Source organism: Varanus komodoensis, unplaced genomic scaffold (assembly GCF_004798865.1).
Source record: "Varanus komodoensis strain SLA01 unplaced genomic scaffold, ASM479886v1 scaffold1, whole genome shotgun sequence".
Lineage (NCBI taxonomy): Eukaryota > Metazoa > Chordata > Lepidosauria > Squamata > Varanidae > Varanus > Varanus komodoensis.
The window spans coordinates 12402190-12423801 of NW_025335268.1; the positions used below are offsets into that span (position 1 = coordinate 12402190).

The 21612-nt window shown below is 43.8% G+C and overlaps 1 long non-coding RNA gene across 1 annotated transcript; it reads right to left on the bottom strand.

Moving 5' to 3' along the window:
• Nucleotides 1-5760: 5760 nt before the first annotated feature.
• On the bottom strand, nucleotides 5761-21407 carry LOC123032446. Its single transcript, XR_006416485.1, has 3 exons — nucleotides 21281-21407; nucleotides 12634-12848; nucleotides 5761-7498 (listed from the first exon to the last, which is right to left on the bottom strand). It is a non-coding gene; the product is annotated as an uncharacterized LOC123032446 (long non-coding RNA).
• Nucleotides 21408-21612: the final 205 nt, after the last annotated feature.

Genomic DNA, 21612 nt, shown 5'->3' on the forward strand with positions numbered 1-21612 from the left:
TTGTTGGACCATCTGTAGTGACCCTATAATGAGTTCAAAAATCATCGTTCTGAGTTCAGTCAGAGAGACTGATGAACAGCAGGGTGATGTCAGAGACCAGGGCTGGGACATGGTGGCAGGAGACAAGACAAGGGCATCAGGACCAGGACAACAGAATCCAGGGCTAGACAGAGTCAAAATCCAGCCTTAGTTAAAAACAGCCCAGGGCTGGAAGCCAGAAGTATGTTTCGGGGCGAATGAGGATATGGTCATGAACAAACCCAGAGTCAAGGACCTGGAAGACAAACAGAGATGCAGGTGCCTTGGAGCAGGATACATGGCACAGCCAGCAGGAAGACCCATGTTGCTAAGGCGAGACAGTGAGGCAGGATCCAAACAGCATGGCAAGATGCAAGCGCTACAGCAAACAGGAAGACCTGTGTGGGGAGGCAAGACCGAGAGGGAAGAGCTTGCACTTCTATAGCTCCCCCAGGGCTCGCAGCTGGCACTTACCAGCAGTCTGGTGGCTCCAGAAGGGCCTGGGACCAATCCTGCAAATACTCACATAGGCTTCAGGTTCTCACAGCCCAGATCCTGGCAGGTGGTCAGTATCTTAACAGATTTCTTAAATGCCCACTTCCGTATGTAGAAATTCAAACTGAGCACCTGAGTCTCCTGCTACATTCTTTACGACTAACAGGAAGAGCCCTTTCCAACTCTCCAACTTCCATCCTATCTCAGTGCTGCACTGGAACGTTGGAGGTTTCATGTGAATCCCTGAACGAGTATTATGAGATAGCTCTGAGACATGTTTTAACTTTTCCCCCTGCCATCATGATCTAGACAGGCTGAGGTGGGGTGTGGGTTAAGTTTGTTATTGTTCTCTTATTAGTAGGTTGTGTGGGGGTGGTGTTCAGCCTTGCTGAGAATCAGTCTGTAGACAGATTTGTGCCAAGTGAAATTCTAGCAACTTGGCACCTGTTATAAAATAAATCCAAACAACCCTAGCTTTTAATTCACTTGTAGAAATGTTAATGTCATGCTTAGCACAAATTAACACATCTTTATGAGTCAAGATGTTCCTGAATAGTTCTTCAGCTCTCATTTGGAATAGAAACATTGGAGCATGTGTGTGTAAACTTGATCCTAATGGGCATTTATTATTGGTGAGCCCTTGCGTATTTCACATTCATGTCATTGGCTGGGTTCAGACAACACAACACGCCATGGTGGATTTTTATCATTGCTGGTCTGCCATTGTTGAACCCAATCATAAACCCACTTACTATTTCACCATTGTAAGTTTGGTCTTTAGAAGCCATGATAAGAAACAACAATTTGGACTATGGCTTCTTCCTCATTCCACCATGGCTTGTCATATTATACACACGTAGGATTGTGGTTTCCATGGTCCTGATATGCAACTACTATAGAGTCCTGGAAAGAGTGGCCACTGCAGGAGCCTCTCCAGCCATTCTTCTTGGGCAAGTAACACACATGTGGACCAATGAGGAACATGGACAAGGGACTGAATTTCAGGCACGGCAACAAGACTGAGCTTGGAGATTGCAAAATATGATAATGTAGAAACCATTTGATGATCTGTCAGATAGATCTTGGTTCAAAACAAAACAAAACTGAGAACTGTGGAAACTGCATGGAGAATATCTAGGTAGGACTGACACACACCCCTGTGGAGCCCTGCTACTGATGTTGCTACTTGGTGTGCTGGAGTAGTTGGGAATGTCCAACTGGGCCACGAGGCCTCCTTACACATCCTGCCTAGGCCCTCAACAAAGCCATGCTCCCCAGCCCTGCAAACTCTCCTCTGGAAAGGTAAGAGAAGCTGGGTCCATTGACTCAAGACAGTGGCTTATAACCAATGGCCTCCAGTCCTGATGAAAAAGGAGAGAACCCAGGAAAACAACCAGCTCAGAGCAACAGGGATACCACCTGGACATCATAGGGAGGAGAGGGTTAAACTTCCTTTCCCTGTTTCTCTGAGCATCAGCAAAGAGGTAACCAATTTCCCAGCTAGGCTGGTTATATGGGGCAAAGTTGGACTGGCAAAGCAGTGATAAAGTTCTCAGCTTCACCAGCCTAATGAGCTGTCCGTTTGGGTGTAAATGAGTATATTTGAATGCATCTGAGTAGCTGTATGTGTTAGGGTTGAATGTATCTTAGGGTTTCTTTCAATTTTCCATGTTTCTCAATCTTCCATTCATTCCATCCATTTCTATACGACTATGGGCTACACAAGTAGTTGCATGCATTTTCATGTGCTTTTCTCCTAGCATCTACATTTTGGAACATTCTGTCTTTTCCCAGGTGGATTCATTTGTCTGCCAACAGTTTCACCCTACATACTGCATTTTAAGTGTTTTTATTTATTTATTTAGAAAATTTCTAGGCCGCCCCATTCGCCGAAGCCTCAGGGCGGCTTACAAATAAATAAATTAAAATACATAAATAGCAATATAAAATACACGTAACTGTATAAAATAAGTCGCCCTGGCCAAAAAACTTTAAAATAAAAATAACATTAACAATTAAAATGATGCTTGAATAAAAAGGTCTTCGCCTGGCCCCGAAAAACAAATAACGACGGCGCCAGGCAGACCTCTCTGGGGAGCACATTCCATAGACTGGGCGCCACCACAGAGAAAGCCCTCCTCCGAGTACCTATCCTCCTAATTTCCTTCACGGAAGCTTCCCGGAGAAGGGCCTCTCCCGCTGATCTCAGGGGGCGGGCGGGCATATATGGACGTAAGCACTCCTTCAGGTAGCCAGGACCCAAGCCGTTTTGGGCTTTATAAGTGATCACCAACACCTTGAATTGGGCCCAGACTTCAATGGGAAGCCAGTGAAGCTGACGGAGGACTAGAGTCATGTGAGCATAACTCCCAGTCCCCGTCAACAGCCTGGCAGCTCTATTCTGAACCAATTGCAGTATCCGGACCGTCTTCAAGGGTAGCCCCACGCAGAGCGCGTTGCAGAAGTCAAGTCGAAAAGTCACCAATGCATGTGTCACTGTCGCCAGGCAGTCGTACTCCAGGTAGGGGTGCAGCTGATGGATCAGCCGAAGCTGAAAGAAAGCGCTCCTCGCCACCGCTGTCACCTGAGCTTCCAGTGAAAGCTCTGGGTCGAGGAGCACTCCCAAGCTGCGGACCTTGTCCCTAAGAGGGAGTGCAACCCCATTCAGGACTAGGTTCAATTCACCCTCACCAAAGCTCGATGCGCCGACCAACAGGACCTCCATCTTGTCTAGACTGAGCTTCAGTTTATTGGCCCTCATCCAGCCTATTACCTCGGCCAGTTGTAAAAAATCAAGTTGATAATTTGTGCAAACATCAGATCCTAATTGGAGATCTGATGCCGGTCCCTTTTGTAAATAGTAATCAGCCTTGCCAATTGTTAAGCCTAATGCCTCATGATGAATAACTGATGCTTTTTAAAGCAAGATATGACACTAAAAGGATGGCATGTTGAACTTTGTTTTCTTGCACCAGAGAAGAAAAATTGGTTAGTAAAACATTTTCAGGATCAAATTATATTATTTTAGTAATTTCCTTTAGAACCATGTAATGGTTGTGGGGAGGTTACGGTGCAGCGGCACAGATAGCATGAGAACAGATATATAAGTGTGCACCACACATACAGAAGAGTGCTCTTATTTTCCTCTAAGGAATGCTGGAGGCTGTGAATTGGTTTGTGATTCTTCTTTCCCCAATTGACGAGGCTACCCAAAACATTTTTCTGCCCTAGGATTAAACAAACACAAACACAAATACATTCTCTCTTTTGTGTTTTCATCACATTATATAATAAAATAGTGTAAGCCACTCAACAATACCTTTCCAGAGACACAAGAACACCACATAAAATTGCTTACTGCAACTGTCTATTGTGAGTTAATGAGCAGATTTCTTTAGGGGTCCTTCTGTGCTCATGGTCTAAAGAGGTGTTGGGGGTGACTATCCACACCCCACTCAAAGTACATTTCCCAAACCTGCTCTAATATGTGTGCCTCTCTGTGTACCGTCTGTTTATATATTTTATTTATTTGTTTGTTTATGTGGGTATTTTTATCCCTTCCAATTACAACACATATATTTGCACATACACATTTTTATACTGTGTGAAATAGATTTTAACTTTAAGTAAACTGCCCAGAGAGATTATTGGGCAGTATATAAATGTACTAAACAAAATGAAACAATCATGAAGTAGGTCCAGACTTCCCCTCTGGCCACTGCAAGGCTTTCACCTAAAACACCTGGACTTGGATGTCAGTGCACACAGGTCTTGGAGGTATATAGCTCATGTTCTGTGCAGTTGATTACAGTGGGTCTCACTCAATCATCAGAAAGCAGACAGAGGAACCAGGCCTGCTTCAGCTTGACTGGGTTCCAGTTCAGTGGGTCTGTCCAAGAGTGAAGTGGTGAACCAAAGATTTACCGTGAGACACACGGCACCAAAGCAGCCCTGCGAGTGACAGTTCAGCAAAACAGCAGCACACCACTTTTGTTTCCAAGTTCTGCTTTGCTTGTTGCTGCTTCATTTCTAGTGATTATTAGTGATTATTTGTATTCATTTGGAACTCCAGCTGGCATGATCCAGGAGAAGTTGGAGAAGAACCCCTTGCAGGAACAGGGGACTATCCATCTTGATGCCAGAGAGCAGATGGAAGCAGGTAGTAATTGGCAAAGAGTAATATGCATGAGAAGGACATAATAATCTGATGTCATTAGTGAGATCCATCCCTGCTGGCAAGAGGGTCCTAGCATGCTTGACAGAGCACTAAAGCAATAGGGCATTTCTCTGAGGATTCTGTGATGGCGATAGCACAGGTGCAGTGGAAAAATACTGGGTGCAAACACAGAGGTAGGTCTGTAGGCTGCAGTCCTTGGCACAGTTACCTGGAACTAGTAAACTCCATTACACATAGTAAGGTTTACTTCTGAGTGGAATTGCATACAGTTGGCCTGCATAGGACTCACAGTTACATGGTTCTCTATAGTTATGTTCAGTTCTGGGCCCCTCATCACAAGAGGGATATAGTAAGGTTGGAATCAGTGCAGAAATGGGCCACTAGGATGGTGGCTGCTTTGCAGGGTAAGCCATATGAGGTGAGACTGAGGGAGCTGGCTCTTTTCAGCCTTGAGAAGACCCAGAGGGGACCTGTTAGCAACATACAGGTACGTGAAGGGGGTGCCACACAGAGGTGGGTCATGACCTTTTCCCCCCTGCAGTAGAGGGCAGGACACGTTCCAATGGAGCAAAGCTCAAGGAACGAAGATTTAGGGTGGATGCCAGGAAGCACTTCCTGACAGTTAGGACCCCTAGGGCATGGAATGGGCTTCCACAGGAGGTGGCTGAAGCCCCATAGGTGTGGGTGTTCAAGGATAGGCTGGACATGCACACGGTAGGCATGTCATGACTGGAGCCAGCTGGAGCTGGCGTCAGACTAGATGGCCCAGGAGGCCTCTTCTGACTCACTCTATTTCTATGGTTCTATGTTATCTTATGAGAAATTCACTGCAGTTTCTTTCAACTCAGGATTTACCTAGTTCACACCTTCCCGGCTTGAACACAGAGCACAAACTACAGTTGAAGACTGTATGCTTCTGGACTTAAAATGCAATTTGTAGAACCCCTCCCCCAAATACATTCAACATGTGTGAATTTGAAAAAGATGCACAAACACTTCAATCAGTGTGAGAATTTCAAAGATGTGCAAAACTGAAGCATATATTTCTGTCAACAAAGCACAATTCATGATACAATCCCAGAAACATTCCATTTAATAGCATGTGCATGAAAACACATGATTGTTCATGTGAAAAAAACAACAGCAGCAGCAAGAACAAAGAAATAGATACGAGATGTAATCAGTTTGAATGTGGAACTGGGAGAACATGAAGAACTTGAGATTTGCTTGCAAGCAAATTCCTACTTTTTGTCCTAATTTTGGACCAGGTGTATATATCAAAGAACCTAAAACACAGGGAATGAATATTTAAAATGCTGGTTTAAATGTATCATTAAAAGTAAAACAGGAAGAAGTTGTTTTGTAGTTTGAATGGCCTGAGAGTGGGAAGGACTTTGATTAACACAGAAAAGTCAACCAAGTAGGCACCTGACGGGGCTTTCTAAGGAGGCATCCTGCAGTTTAGAGGGCACTAGAAGAAAAGCTCACTCATGGTAGCCACCCACGGACGTTCAGTGTGTTGGGGCACTCAGGTGATGACCTCAGGGCACAGGCAGGAGCCTCCGGGAACTGCCATTCCTTCAGATACTTCAACAGTCAATGCCACCATCTTGACTTGTGTCCAGAAATGAACTGGGGTCCAGGGAAGATGGTACAGTACTGACAGAATATGGTCATACCAGCTAGATCCAGACCACTCCCTGGCTGCCATATGTTGCATTTACTGTAGTTTCTGCCATGTCTTTCAGGACAGGTCCAAATCCAACAGCTCATGATAATCTACCCAGAGGTATCAGGATTTTGTTTCAGTTCACACACCTCTCAAAAATGCAGCCTTGCCAAGTGTGAATATAAACAGGAGCACACATGCCCTGAAATGCTGATAAATTCCTGCACTTGCATTCACAAAATGTGTATTTTGAAAAACCAACAACTTTCACAAAATGCAGCACTTTACCCACGTAAATGAACTGAAAAACAGCAAGCAAGCAAGCAAGAACAGGAGACATCTAAGCTGAGCTTTGCAATTAAGTTCAGGCCATTTTTAAAGCTGTAGCAACCCAGGTCTTCCCATAAAAATCACCACAAGTGAGACTATTCCACATGTGCACATGAGGTAGGGAAATGGGTGGTACCAAACTCAATAGCAAAATGAAAATGAAAAACACTAAATCATCAGTTGAGTGTGCAGCTATTTCCCACAATAACCAGGCCAATGGCTTTCAAGATGTGGACCAATTTTTCATTGAGGCAATTAGTTATATGAAAAGGTGGGGTTTGTTTGTTTGTTTGTTTGTTTACCAAAATGGATGAGTCTCTGGGAAGAAGACTGAGACATGAATGGAAAGGTGGCTAGTTTTGTGCCAGGACACTGTTTGCGTGACTAGACCTCCATGAAATGTAATTGCCTGTCACTGCCCAAGGGTAGCCGGGCTGCATTTTGTAAAACTGTCCTGCCACTGCTGACACAACATTAGCAATATGAGGAGCCCTTGTGTAGCCAGAATGCCAGTAGCGTTTCAGGCACCGTGTTGACGAGCCTCGCTCTGAGCAAGGCTAGATCCTTAAAGTAATTGACAAAAGAGTTGTGTTTGGAAAAGTCTTCTTTTCCCTCCTCTCTGCAATCCCCCTCCAGATATGACATTTTTCATCCTTGGTAGATTTCTGACTGCGTCTCCGACGTCAACATGCCCAGCTTTCTTCAATTTGCTGCTTTCCAATTAATCAATTTCAGCCTGACATTGGGAATCTTGAAGTGGCTGGCAGGACCTTCTGTCGTGAACATGCAAGTGAGGGGGGTTTTGTAGCCTGGAAAAGAAAAAAGAAAAAGAGCAAGGAGGGGGGAAGAGATGATGACAAGTCATTAACAAGATTTTCAGTGTTTCATTTTATGACTGTCAGCTGTTCTCAGGCAATCAGTCATAAAAAAAAACCCAGCACTAAAGTGTAACTGCTAGAAAGGACCCCAGCTCCAGCGAACAATTTTTCAATTAAGGAAACTGCAACAGTGTGTGTGAATAATCACAACAAAGTCTATGCAATGGCTTCAAGGCAGCACTGGAGGCTTGTCATCACAATTTGATTCAAAGGGACATGGAGCATCGTAGATCTTAATATATTGCACAAGATGGCTGAGTGGCTTGTGAAAATGGCCAGCTCAGCATGAGCTATTTGCCATTGAAGAATATGCCAATAAATCTGAAATTCAAAAGTTTGCCACTGAAGTCTTCATTTAGCAGCAACTTTCGGGCTGCCTGTTGGCCTGGCTCTGGGGAGATGCAGATTCAAATCTTCATCCAGACATGGAGGTTGCTGGAAACTGCAGGGCAGTCACCTGTTGCCCTACCATAACAGGATTGCTACAAGGGTCAAATGGACCAGATCAAGAATCCCTGCAGGAAATAGTGGATGGATGGATGGATGGATGGATGGATGGATGGATGGATGGATGGATGGATACCAGCTTTTTTCAAGCCAAACCAAGGCTGTTTTGCCCTCTGCTATAACCTGAATTCAGACAAGCATAACAACAACAACAACATATGATACATATAATAGATAATAGCCCATGATAACATACCAGGTTATTTTCTTACTTCAGTGGAGTGTTGATGATTTGAAACACGGCTCCAGTCAGTCTTCGCCAGGGAGCAAGGACTTACGTAATGTTAGCTCCTGGACTTGACAGTATTCTGGGTGGGCCTTTCAGGTGACCTTGTCTAATTCTTCAGTTCTGAAGCACACAACTATCATGTCCCTCCTGTTATCCTCCCACCATTCCCTGCTTTACAATTGGTTCAACATTCCTGATAGGTTAGGACAAAGCCAAAACTGCTTTCCAACACAGATGATTTTAAAATGAAGTATTCCACACATGTGCTCTTTTGCATATTAAAATCGCTTTAGCCATAGCACCTCTGGAGTACCGTGGGGTCTCGTTCTACTGCCCCATCCTCTGCCACTGTTTGGGTGGTCATCTGGGGGCACCTTTTACTGCAAGGCCCAGAACTTTGCCCCCAAGATCCTACCTTGCTTGCACACATGGAGCAGATACAGTGGCTAACCCTTTTTCACATTGTCTGAATTGAGCTGAACTGCCCAGATGAAAACAGGGTGGTAGCGCCATTTTTCTTCAGGCTATGTACTGCTTTGAATTGTGCTTAAAGTCCACTCAAAAATGCACCAAAATGTACTCAAAATGATGCATAGTGTGGAGAGAGCAGAGAAGGCCACATTTTATCCCCCTTTTTTGACGCTAGAACATGGGCTCACCCCAATATGCTGAGTAGGATATTCAGTACAGATAAAAAAAGTATCTACCTAGTGCATTATAAAACCATGAAATTCACTTCCATAACTGGGTCCAAGCTGCAAAGGAGTGTTAACAACCAGAAGCAAGAGAAGCCAGGACCAGAACTGAGACAAAGAGAATTAACATCATAAGCATTTTCCCCCACAAAAGTACTATACTGGCTTTCCTTCTGCCAGAATTATCTATGAACATTGCTTTGTCTTCTTTTTTCTGGGAGGTGGACAGTGTAGAACTGATGCGTCCGTAATTATAAAAATAGCTTTCTCATACTAACATATGTTGGGCTTATAATTGATGGGGTTGGAAGTTCTTGCTTTTTAAAATGGAAAGTAAATAAAACAAATCAGCTTTGCATTCAGGAGCATCATGATTTGATGGCAGGAGCTTGTCATCAAATGCAGGCAAGGAGACATGTGGCATGGGAGTGCTGTCATCACGGTGCCCTGAAGCACCTCATCTGCACAGTTAGGTGATGCTGAGAAAGGCACCGTTGCCAGGTGGCAAATCCATTGTCTCTGACCATCCCCATGGACAGAGGCTTTTGGCCTGAGACCCAGTGCTAGCATTGCAGGGAGACAGTGCCCCTTCTCTTCCCGATGGGCCCATTACCTTCTCTCTTTAGAAGGCAACCATGGGGTTGTGTTATGAGGTAGGCGCCCCCTTCCAAGCAAGACAGGAACTTTGGAAGAGTCCTTATTCCATACAAAAGTCAACGTATTCACACACCTCAAAACACACACACCAGGTGGAATGTTGACCCCCTCCCCACTCTGCCCCCCTTCACCCAAAGCTTTGCTTATGAACCCTTTGGGGCTGGTCTCTGGAGGGAGGTGCACTATGGAAGCAGGCATGCCGACGGTCTTCCCGTTGAGCCCCTAATTGGTCCGGCCAGTCGGTGCGTTGATGGGTCCTTGCATCCACATCTCCTGGGGTGCTGAGTTCTCTTCCTGAGAACCCCTCCCCAGCCTGTTCCCCTCCAGTTTCTTTCCCACAACCAGGAGGGAGTGGGGGCTCTGTGGTTGTCCCTGAAGTGCTTTGATCCAGAGCTGGCTCGGGCTGGCTCATTGGGAGAGTTTGGGCAGCCAGGGCCTTGCTAGTCGCAAAACTCCAATATCAGAGTGAGAACCCTGAGCTACAGCTGGGTCAACTATCCACTCCCCTCCTCCGATTCTGAGCCACCATTCCCACCAAATCCATCCATCTCCCGTGCGTGCCTGGGAATCTCATCCGAGTGCACGCACACGGCAGGATGGTATAATTGAGTTAGGCTTGGGCAATGGTGTTGGTGCTTGTAGATTTCATGAAGGGACTTCCTTACCACCAACTTCCAATAATGCAAATACTTCTCTGACTGCATAACAAGGAAGTCCCTGAATTTCTGCTGAGCAATGGAGATCATGGCAGAAAATATTTCTGGGCACTCTTGCAAATATGTCACTAGGCTGTTTTGATAAGGGGAGATCATGGCAGAAAATATTTCTGGGCACTCTTGCAAATATGTCACTAGGCTGTTTTGATAAGGAAAAATGAAGAAAAGGGAGAAGAAAGAAAGAAGAACACTGCTGCCATTAATTGTATTGGTTCACCTCCAAACCATGCCGTGACTTTCCTCCGTCCTCCTGATAGAATAGACAAAACTGTTCATCCAGCTTTTGCAGGCTGCAGGTGGAGCTGTAAAAGTTGGGAAACGTTCTTCACACCGCCCTGCAATACCTCCCAGCCCCAAATCTCTTTCTATGGAATATTCAGTTAAAGGCTCCTTCCTGAAATATTTGATCACTAGGTCCTTGAAATGCTTCCCCATTGCCTGGATAAATCCTGTGGGGAGTTTGCGTGCTGAGCAGATAAAATGGAAATGTTTCTAATTTCCAGAAGGTGAGCTGGTTGAAGAGTATTTTAAAATTCCTTAAAACAAAGCAAAGCAAAACTACAAGCAACCACAACCAGAACCCCTAATCATTCTAGAGACCTAAGCAGAACATGCTTATCTTCTCCCCCAATTTGTTTTTCACAAGGTTAGGCAGGCCAACCTTTTTAAAATGGTTACAGAATTGAATTTAAAGCATAATTGCAAACCACCAGAGCAAACAAATCCTTGGAGAATAAAATTTCAACGTTATCTTTTCAAAGTAGAAATATTTTGGTTCCAGTTCAGGCATATACTCAAATCCCATCAGAAAACCACCACAAGAATCCACTTTCTTCCTCCCACACTCTTACTTTTTTAATATTCAGTGCAGACAACTACAGGATTAGTTCCAGAAAATAGAGAAACATCGCTTGTACCAGCAGGAAAATATCGGCAACAGAACCCTGGGCCTTTCTTACACAAATGCCAACAAAAATGATAAGTACATTTTCTCCTTACACTCAGAATTTATAACCTGAGGTGTCTATTATAATGGAAAAGTAAATGATCCCTTAATACTCAAATCAATCTTCCAAGAAATAACCTGAATAATGAGTTACAATTGCAGGAGATGAAATTAAGACAAGAACAGTGAAATAAGGATCTTAAGGAATAGATAGCATTTAGTGTGATGGTGGGGTTTGAATTAGGCTTTAAAATGTATTTGAGAGAGAGAGAGAGAGAGAGAGAGAGAGAGAGAGAGAGAGAGAGAGAGAGAGAGAGAGAGGAAATGGGGCAGTGGTCAGATAAGAAGGAACCCTTGGAGATCAGGAAACATATCTGGAAAAGTATCAAATTTTCATTATTTAAAGGAGAAAAAGAAGGGAAATACTTCAAATAGAATTCTTGATGCAAATACCTTTCAGAGCTTAAGACAGTGGGAGATTTCCATTTCTAAAACTGGATAATCTCTCTAAACGATACAGAAGCAAATCAATTTGCTGCAGTTGTGATTGGAAATTATGCCTAAAAATTTATTCAGGTTGTAAATCAGGGGACCCCTGCCCTTCTTGATATACCTGAATGTTTCCTAGTTACGAATGGATCAGGGGCAAATTGTATGAAAATCTATCTCTCTCTCTCTCTCTCTCTCTCTCTCTCTCTCTCTCTCTCTCTCCCCCCCCCCCTTTTTTGGGAAATCATGGAGGCATACTCTCAGGTAACTGCTTAAATTTCTGGCTGAGCAGTACCCTCCTGCAAAAGTGCTTTAAGTCAGATGGTGGTCGTGCACATATAATGGTAGGTCAATGTGATACAGTAATCTATCCTTTAGTCGACAAATCTGACCCCCCTAGCACATATCCAACTATTAATGGAGGGCGAGGGCTGTAGGTCTACATAGCAGAGTATTGAGACCTCTGTGGGTCCTGCCCTTCCCTTCATTTCAACTAGAGTAGCCAGATGCAAAATCTCACAGGCTCCTTTCATAGTTCAATAGTTGAATAGAAGAGGGAATTCTAGTAGGTATGGACTGCATGACAACCAGGATTGCCTCAGGTTTGCATCTGATTCCAATTATGTTGCTAATTTAAGTGATTGCAAAGGAAGGACTCCTAATAGGAATTGTTGGAATCCGCAAAGAGCACAATCCTACCCTCCTGGCATGGATTAGGCAGAGGACTCTGATGTCATCTAAAGTGTCAATCTGGTAGGAATGAACCTCCCACCCATTCAGGGCCCTGCCAGCAGGGCGGGTGGAATAACAGAGGTATTTGATCTTACCCTTCACCTTTTGAGTCTCCATGGTTAAGCCCAAATGGGGAAGCAAGCAATACGCAAAGATGGCTGGTGCTTGGGAGCCTCTTGTCCAAAAGCCAAGCAATCCCTTTTTCCATGTTTCAGAAAAAATGGCTGGAGTGAGACAGATGTTCTCCGAGGGAGAGGCTTTGGGTACACAGACTCAACGGCCTTGATGGTCACCCTTCTGCCAGACTGATCTAGGTGGACAATGCACAAAAAAACAAGTAAATATTTTTTTACATAACCTCCAAAAGAGCCAGGCCGTTATGTCATTTCTCAAAGCAATGAGAAGGCTGCTATATTAAAAACATGACATATGGGCCAGCTAGAAAGCAGCCCAGGGGGGACATTTCAGCACATCATATTATGTTGCATCCATTCTAAGCATCAACATTCCTTAAAATGCTCTTCCGGATACAGAACCAATATAGGACTTCACATGATTTGAACGAGGAACAAGGAGAAGGGGTCAGGTTCCACCTCGCTGTAATGTACATTGTATTATGCATGCAGTATCTGAGCAAAGAAGGGTGAGAAATGAAGCTGCTCTGCAAAATAAATGCACTGAATTAAAACCGACAGGACGCCAATGCATATAAATCAAGGCCAAGGTAAACGACTTGAGGATTATGACACTGAGCTTCAGTAGTTTCTAACAGAGTAAAGCCTGTTTGGTTTGGTATGAATGATATTCTTTCACTGCCTGGCATTTGCAGCACAAATGGAAAAGAAATGCAGCGCAGGCCCAAGGACTGGGGGCAAAATCACAGGAGAATGTTAAAGGAGCTCAGCACCAGAGTAAATTTTGCATCATAGACACCTATTTGGAAGCAATATTCCAAATCTATTGCATTTCAACATTATTTTTCCTCATTCATGCATTCCTGTACTCCTGTTTGCATTGGAGAATGCAAACTGCATTTCCTTTGTGAAATTCAGACAAGAGTAGAGATGGCTGAACAAGCAAATTCTCTGAACATCATTTCGCTATTCATCTCATGCTTGAATCCTATTTGGGCTTGCAATGTTTGTTTGCTTGGTGCAAACAGGAAAATGTTCAAATGTGAAATTCACACAATTTACCTCAAATTACACACTTTACTCTATGGAGGAAAGTTGTACAAATAAGCCGTTTGTGAAACTCTCCACCACGTACTAAAGTAGAACTTTCAGTCTGCAGAGGGGAATTGTGATAATGAGGAAATTTGTTCTGGAACAAACTGGGAAAGTTATGCAAATTAAGCATGAGTACATATCCAGCAATCCATGAACATTATGGCGGGACAGATACTCATAATCACAACAGGTGCTTCAAAGAAGGCATGCTTCCTTGTTTTGTGAGCAAAATTTTAATGCAACCCTAGCTGTCAAAAGATAATCAAACTTTTGTTTGCATATTCATTTCAAAACTGTGAGATTAAGGAAGCTTTCATTAAAATATGAGCAAAATGAATCTCACCCCATACATTATTCCTTTTTGAATTTTGAATTATGATGGGGAATCACATACACTTTGGCCAGGTCATGCACCATCCAATTAATTTTCTAATACCTTCCTTGATACTTTTAAATTATGTTTCCCATTTGTCTCCCCTCTGATTGGCTCAGAAAATAATTCCAGTTGTTTTTGGCTTAGGGGAAAAGAACTCCGATCATTTTAAAGTTTCAAAGTTATTCTGAGATGAGCAGAGGGAGGCATCATTCTCTCATTTTGCATGTCATGCTGAGCAAGGCCTGTCAGAAAAGGCCAGGATGTGGATTCAACTGCCATACTAGGAAGTTCTCTTTGGGTAGGCTTTTAGATGTTTGTCACTGTGTTTGCTGGTTTGGCGTTCCTAGTGAGGGGTTGGAAGAAGCCAGGTCTTGCTCTTGAAGAGGTGGGAGAAGGTGAAAATGTGTGTGCTCATTTTGACATGCTTCCCTTCTCCTTGCCATTTTTAGTTGCCACTATCACAGATAGTGGAAATAGCAGCAGTAGAGTTTGCCTTCAGTGGCCCATCCATCATTTCATGGCCTTGCAATGGAGGCAGAAAACTAGAATAGCTTCCACAAAAACACAGTACCTTTGAGGCCACAAGCATTGCTGTTGCAACCATTGTAGGCATCAGAAAAATAAAGTTCAAGAAGAAAACCAACAGCTTTGCCACTCACTGGTCATGGTGAATTGTCTTCTGCCACTTAAGAGCATAGTAATAATTTCCATTATTATTCCTCCAAAAAAATAGTGTAAAGACATTCCAGGTTCTTCCATTGTGAATAAGATGGTGAAATTGGAAGGTCTTTTGGGTTAACCCCTAGTTAAATACATTTTATTATTTTATCTCTTACTTCATTATTTATGTTTTCAATCCACCTAATAACCAGTTATGATCTGTAGTGATTTAGTCCTGTTTAGGCTTTTCATCATTTTTATATCATCTTAAAAATAATGTGAATATTTACTCTAAGTAGTGGAGATCCTGGCTAACTCAGATGGCAGCAAGCAGTAGTTTCACTGCTTTGAACTTCACCTGTGTTCCAATGAGCCAAAAACTGACCATCAGAAGAAGCAGAACAGATCAGTAAATATGATGCTCTAATTTCCCAGGATTTGCATACTTCTGACAGGCAGGGAAGATGCATTTAGCAATTGAATCCCCCTTTTCCCGGAGGCCAATCCCACAGCTTTCTGGAAAAGCAGGAGACACAGCAACCTTGAGGTGGCCATCTCAAGGAGATCATCATGAGATGATTATATAAAACCCAATTCCCCCTGATAGTCTATGCATATTTTGTTGCAGCTTCTTAGAGAATCTTGGATGATACCCCTAAAGGTGTGCTTATTAGCTATATTATTAGGTTAAAAAATAAAAACAACAACAACAATCAGTATTTCTCAAGACTGCTGTCAAATTTAGAGATGCAAAGATCCAGTAAAAACTGGCTCTTTTGTGCTCACTGGACTTCTCTTCTTTGCTCAGCCCTGAGTTAGGAAGCAAGCCAAGCTGAGATCAACTCCATGAATTCTCAAAATTGCTAAAGGGCCCCTTCCTTGTACTGAATTATTCTCTTGCTAAGTATTCAAAGCCTGTAAGTCACATGTGTGGACACAGAACTCTGCTTGCACAGTGGGCGCATGGCTAGTGGGCAGCGCATGTACAAGTCACTCTCACTAGTCACTCCTGCTCCTCTGTAATGCCATCAATACAGCTGGACTCCCTGCCTGCAAGAGGTGCATGTGAACACTCAGCATGAATAGGACTGAAAGCAGAGACAAAGGGGGCTGAAGTCTGGGGAGCAAAGCTGAAGGATCCCATGGATTCTCATCCCCAAACAAACTCCTCGTACGTTACTAGGTAAATTCCATCAGAAAAGCTAGGCTGCCATGCATGTCCTCCATTTCACTTCAGGCCACCACCACCTCCCCTCCCACCATCAGCCTATGGAACTGTGGACTTGCATGTGAAGTGGTGTGTTTGAATTAAATGTTGAATGCTTTATCCATCTGTACTCATTCTGATAAAGTGGGAAGTTTCAGCTGCAGGCCTGGCAGGCTCTGAATTCTCCCTCTCCCCAAGCACTGTATTCAGACTTTGAAACAATACAGAAGCTGGTACACGGGGCAGTTCCCAAGTGCTGCCATTTTTAATTCCAACAGCATAACAGCCCACTTCTCTATAAATTACCACCTCATTCACCAGAAAAGAAACTCTAACCTTTCCCATTTAAACAAAACAAAACCAAACCAGACCCTGACCCTTAAATGGACTTTCCAGTAATGTGCTTTTATTGCTAATGCTTTTGCTGATTTTAACATGATAGCATCAGTGGTAAGATTTACACACACACACCACCCCTCTATGTCCATGGTAATTCAGGGGGAAAGAATAATTTCATTACGCATGTCATGAGGAATTTAATCATGTGTCGTATATGATTTCCCTGTAATTCTGGCCTCACTTATTTTATCACGTAGGCAGGTTAGCACTCCGCAGCCTCTGTCGTAGAAGGCATCGTATTTTTCAGAGGCTTGGGGTCCCTGAGCTGCACCAGCCAAGGCAGAGGGGGCTCAACACAGCCCCTGTTCTGGCTCCTCTCTTTGGCCTCCTTTTTTGCCTCCCTTGGCTTCAGAAAGGAAAGGAAGGGGGTTCATACGTTCCCTGAGATTTCTCCTCCTCAGGTCAGCCAAGGCTGAGGTGAAGTTGCAAATGGCCCCCAGTCCTCCGGCATTGGACCCAAGGCCAGAAAATTTAAGTCGGCATCTGAGGCAGAAAATCCTTAAAAATTCACCTTCTGGCAGCTGAAGCACATTAAATGGGAGTGTATTGCCTTTTCATAGCACCAGCCACCTGCTGCTGCTCTTATTTATTTATTAAAAGCTTTTCTAACCCGTCCCCTACAAACATCTCAGGATGGCCTACAATGAATTAGTAGAATAAAACAAACACCACATAATCCAACAGTTAATATATTAAAACCCCAGTTAAAATCAATTAAACAGTAAAATAGCAAGAAATAAAAAGGATTTTGCCTGATGCCAAAAAGAATATTACATTGGCACCAGGCAAACCTCTCTGGAGAGCATATTCCATAGTCAGGGCACCACCGCAAAGAAGGCCCTCCTTCAGGTGCTCTCCCCCCTAATTTCCTTCAAGGAGGGCTCCCGAAAAAGGACCTCTGCCTCAGATCTCAAGGGGCAGGAAGGCACATAGGGAAGAAGGTGCTCCTTCAGGCATCCCAGAACCAAACCATTTAGGGCTTTATAGATCATAATCAGCACTTCAAATTGGGCCTGGACTTCAGTTGGTAGCCAGTGTAACCAGTAGAGGACCAGCGTTATATGTGAAAACTGACTGGTCCCCATTAACATTCTGGCAGCTCTGTTCTGAAGTATCTGGACCATCTTCAAGTAATCCAACTGGGAAGTTACCAGAGCACGGATCACTGTTCCAAGGCAATGCTCATCCACAGTAATAAAGCAACGTTCTTCCTCAGCCTCCCACCTGCATTTGCCGTATCAAGTGCTGCACCCAACACAATCCAGGACAAATTCCTTGGTGTCCTGTGAGACTTCTTCCTCTAACTGGGATTGCTGCCATGGCAATGGGGCTACAGCATTCCCCATCAGCCTTCTGGGGCTCTGAAGAAAGGCTGGGTTCATGGACCATATCCTTTCCCCAGGGTGGCTGTTCTGATTTTTGCCCACTGCTGCCCTTCCAAGACAGACTGTGTGCATTCCATTTTCTCATCACACTGTTGCTCGATCAAAGAATCTGACTTTCTGAAAGTCTCGTTTCATTTATTTAAATGAAAACGTGTTACTGGGAGATTCAGGACAGAGAAAAGCAAGTGCTTCTTCACACAGCACATAGTAAATGAAGGCATTCACTGCCACAGAATGTAATGAGAGCCAATAATTTGGATGGCTTTAAATGGGCACAGGACAAGTTTGTGGAGGAGAAGGTTGTCAATGGCCACACATCTTCCATGCTACATGCTGCCTCCACTATCAGAGGCAGCATGTCTGATACACCAGTTGCTGAGAAGCTTGAGCAGGTGAACTCTCGCATCCATCCTGCTTGAGGAAGCCTATAAGCAGTTGGTTTGCCACCATGTGAATGGCGTGCTGGATTGGATGGGTCATTGGCCTGAATCAACATAGTCTTTCTAATGTGCCTATGGGTTTTTGTAGGATGAACATCCCAGTAGCAAAATGTAATCAACTTGTCATGTTATGGGTTTGGAAAAAAGTGCTGTTAAGTCAAGATCTTACTAAGCATGTTTAGAAAAGGCAGGGAGAGATATGGAGGATCTGAAGTGATTGGAGCATTCGTTGCTATATAGATTAAGGATTTCTTTTGGGTTACATTTTTATGGGGAGTTGATGGATAGATTTCGGGGGCTGATTGTACAGGTTGGATTTGTATCAGACTCCCTTGGCAACTTTATCTATTTCAGTTTGGTTTGTTTATTATAGTTGTTTTGCTTTCAAAATACAATTAAAAAAAGATCTTACTAAGCATGAAAATTTTTGACATGTGCTCCACTGATGTGCATTTTGTGTATGTACAGCATTTTTCCTCAGATTCATACATCACCACTGTATTTGTCACTATGAATCCCTTCTCTTTTCTTACCATGGTATGATTTGGTCAAAGAATAACTAGGAGGTTAAACTAAAATTTTAAAAATCCTTGCTTGTACTTGTACATTGCAAATGAGACATTCACATTTACTTCAGGAACTAAATGGTTTAGGAATTAACATGACAGCAGACACAAAATGGTGGAGTTCGGGTGCTTAATCATGCAAACTGTGCAAGTGCAGACAATATAAATTGATTCACCATCAATTTATGTCCAAAATGTGGAAGTATTAGAGTTTATTGGATTGAGATCGAGGCTTCATACACATTCAGACATTATTAATCCCAGAGATTCCATCTGTGAACCGAGCTGTATTTTGGTTCCCCCATTCCTCTCGGTAGTTTTATGTGCCAACTTCAAGATGGATCTCATTATCAAATTTCTAGGACAAGATATCCGAGATTTCTAGAAGATATCTGGAGATCTCTGGGCTGGCTCCAGGTTGTGCCTTGGATTCAGCTCCATTTACTGAAGGTGCCTCCCCGCACTTTGGTGATATCCCCAGAAACACCATGGCTGACCCCATTCAGCAAGCTCAGGCATCTGGGGCAGCTGCGGCAAGGAGGAGTTGGCATGGAATTCAATTTCGGCCTGCATTGTTTTACTGGATCCAAACCATTATCTCCCTATTTGAAGGAGATACCTGAAGAAACACCTTCTTCCCCTATGTACCCTCCCACCCCTTGAGATCTGAGGCAGAGGCCCTACTCCAGGAGCCCTCTTTGAAGGAGATTAGGAGGGAGAGTACCCAGAGGAGGGCCTTCTCTGCAGTGGCACCCCGACTATGGAATATGCTCCCCAGAGAGGTTCTCCTGGCGCCAACATTATATTCTTTTCAGTGTCAGGTAAACCCTTTTTATTTTCCTGTTATTTTAATGTTTAATTGATTTTAATTGGGTTTTAATATATTAATGATTGGATGCTGTGGGGTAAGCCATCCCAAGACATTCTGTAGAGGACAGGATAGAAATCTTTTAATAAATAAATAAATAAATAAAATGCAGATGATTAAACAAGGATTGGATTAAATACATTAATCCAAACCAAAATATTCTGGTTTAATATGGGCTGCTCTGCAATTTGGGGAGGGGGGTGAAGAATAAGCCGGTATATGTGCTTCAATGCTATGGGGAGAAAAGACCATCATTTAATAATGGTCTATATTTCCCCCTTTCACTATAGGAAGGCAAAATGCCTTTTCTCTCTCTGCCTCATGATAACTAGATCAAAACAGTGGGAGCTCTTCTGAGCTCAAGGCACCCCACAGGGCTCCAAGGCTGTCAGTCTCATCAGTGCAGCCCTTTCCTCTGACAGCACTAGCCTCTGTTTAGAAACAGCTCCTCCTGCCAAGTCTTCAGAGGCTATCTGCAGACACCCTTTATTTGCCTTGGCTGTGGATTTGGCAGGCATTTATTGTGATCAAAGGGGAGAAATGGTTGTAGGTACTAATGGGAGCAGGCGAGATCCTGAAGGCAACTTTCTTGCGAGTACCAGGGAATTCTGGCCAAAACAATTATTTCTTGAGGTCTTCCCCCTTAGCAACGCATGGGCCTATTTACAACTGGGCAGAGGACAGAGGAGACACAGCAAGTATTTATTGGAAGATTGATCATGCAACCTTTGTGGTGGGGAGAGTTGAAGAGGTACCATCTAGGAACCACAGGATAATTTGGATCCCCAGAGCCAAGCTGGGTAACCAAGCTGTGGGAATCTGCATCCCAATCACCCTTCCCTTGTTCCCACTGCGGAAAGAGCTGAGGTGAGGTCAGGAAGCCACCTTAAGAGAGTTAAAGGGGAGGAGAAAGGAGCCCCCAGGCCATGAGATGCCCCGATGGGATGGCAGCAGCTTTCCCTTCCCCTCCAAAGCACCTCAGCCAGAGGGCCAAAAATGGCTAAACAGAAATGCTGAGCAGGAGCTTCAGGGGAGAGAAGACCAACTGCCACTCTTCTGATCCACACCAGATATTCTTAAGTCTCTGATCTGGGGGCTTACAAGCCTCAAGGACACAAACAATGAGGCTGCACCCTCATTAGATCAATGGTTGATTGATATTTTGAATGGTCAATGCTGAGCACATGGATGCCCAAGAAGAATTGCAACACCACCTGCCATTCATCCCTAAGCACTAAGCGGCATATATTGATTGCTCGCTTTGCTGAACTGCAACTGATACCCCTCCAAAGCCGGGGTTCAGCATCTCTTTTGGCCCATCGTCTGAATCTTGGAGAATCTCTCATGGGCCACATTCCAATAGCAAGCATGGCTCAGGGCACCCTCCAGCACACAAAGATGTGAGCATATTTTAGTTTGAGACTCTTCCTGCCAGTAACTAAGTCTTAGGAGAGACATTTCAACTAGGGCTGTGCTGAAAATGTCTCTCATATCAGTTTCTGCCATTCTTATTCAACGGGATAGAAAATAAATTGCTTCCGTAAAGAAGTTTGAATGAAAAGCAAATGCCAGAGAAATTCTCATAGGTTTGGTTCAGGATTCTTGTGCTTACCTTACAGACGAGGGGGCCAAAGACTGAGTGAGTGGTCTGATTTCTCCAGCTTCCCACATTCAGTCAAAGCCCGTAGGAAGACATCAAACAGCAAGCCCTTCCTCATAAGTTTCCCCCCACCCCAAATTAGGATATGCAGGCTGCGTGGGAGGCTGCAGCGCAATGGAAAGACGCATAACACCCTTGCTTACTCACAGTGATCTGCTATGCCTCAAGCTCTGCTACAACCTTGTCAGTGATGAACACTACTTGTAAGGAAGTGTTAGAAAACTTTTCCTCCCCCTAGACAGATGGGGTAAGTTTGTTTGTTTGTTTCAGTTCTGATCTGCCCA